Source organism: Mus caroli, chromosome 4 (assembly GCF_900094665.2).
Source record: "Mus caroli chromosome 4, CAROLI_EIJ_v1.1, whole genome shotgun sequence".
Lineage (NCBI taxonomy): Eukaryota > Metazoa > Chordata > Mammalia > Rodentia > Muridae > Mus > Mus caroli.
The window spans coordinates 27,783,022-27,784,615 of record NC_034573.1 but is presented as its reverse complement, the minus strand read 5'-3'; positions in this window follow the sequence as shown (position 1 = coordinate 27,784,615).

Sequence of the window (1,594 nt, the reverse complement as noted above, 5' to 3'; positions counted from 1 at the left end):
CGAGGCCAGCCTGGTCTACAAAGTGAGTTCCAGGACAGCCAGGGCTACACAGAGAAACCCTGTCTCGAAAAAAACCAAAAAAAAAAAAAAAAAAGTCAAATCATGAAACAGAAGGGGTAGACTGAGAAGAAAGGAGAGAGGGAGAGAGGAAGAGAGGGACACACACAGACAAAGACACAGAGAGACAGAGACAGAGACTGACTTGCTGTATAATCCAGGCTGGCCCTGAGACTATCCTGTCTCCACCCTTCAAATACCAATTTACAGATGTGTGTCACCACACACGTCAAATTAGCATAAATTAACCAGATTAATTATCTGGCTTTGGTTTTGAGTGTCATAGAGGAGAACTATAACTAACTGAGAGATTAAGTTGTGCTTGGTCCTGTGCCTGTGCCTTGATGCATGTGGTAATTTGAAGAGTTAATGCTGCCGCTGCCCAGCAGATGGCGGTAATCCTCTGCTAGTGAGAGCAGCCCTAAACTACCCCAACCAGGTCATAACCTTAGTGTGGAAGGTGATAGGGAGGCTTGGTTTTGTTTGCTGGTTTTGTTGTTGCTGGTAGAGCTGTTTGGTGTGTTTGGTAGTAGGGATTGAGCCTGAGTCCCTGTGTTGCCAGTCAAATGCTCCACCACAGACCATATCCCCAGCTGATAGGAGATATATACAGGATGAATTATAATTCCTTCCCACTCACACACACTTTGTTTATAAGACACCATTTCATATAGCCCAGTTGGAGAATATATGATCACCTCTTTTATGAATGTTATACTTATGCTGTGGCTAGGAAATATGTCAAGCCCCATTCTATGATAACCTAAGCAGGAAGGGTTATGCCAATCTCTTTCAGAAGTCCATGAGAATATTGCTTAGTGTGAACTGAGATTTTGAATGCATTGGATGTGAGTGTTTCTTTTTAATTTGCCAAATCTTTAGGGTTGATTTACTGTATTCAAAACTACAGGTGCCTCTAGGTGTCTAGAGGTTCTTGTGTATTTTTTCTGGTATTTTGGAGGTGCCTAACTTCCAATTTTCTACTTTATTCATCTCCACTCACCCACCTGCTTACAGAGGCCTGTTCTAGAAGCCATGTCACCTATCCTAAGAGACATCATCTCTCAGCCTCCCTTGCAGAGGTGTCAAGTTGACTGTGTTCTGACCAAATACATGCGAATAGAAATAGAACAGGCGCGGAATAGCACCTGGAAGGACTTTTATTCAGCTTTTGTCCCATTGCCTATAGTTTAGATTGGTAGCTAGAATTCTGTGCCTTGGACTCAAAAGGATTCCTTGAGGAAGAAATCACAGATCAATGACAGCAGAATAGAAAAATACCACTTTGTCCCTGATGGCAGTAAACTTGTAGCTAATGCTAGACATCTTTTATGTAAAATTCTATCTTGCTAAATTATGTGTTATTTTGGTTTTTGAGTAAATGTTACTGAATTTTATATACCTATCTATCTGTACTGGCTGGTTTTGTGTGTCAACTTGACACAGGCTGGAGTTATCACAGAGAAAGGAGCTTCAGTTGAGGAAATGCCTCCATGAGATCCAGCTGTAAGGCATTTTCTCAATTAGTGATCAAGGG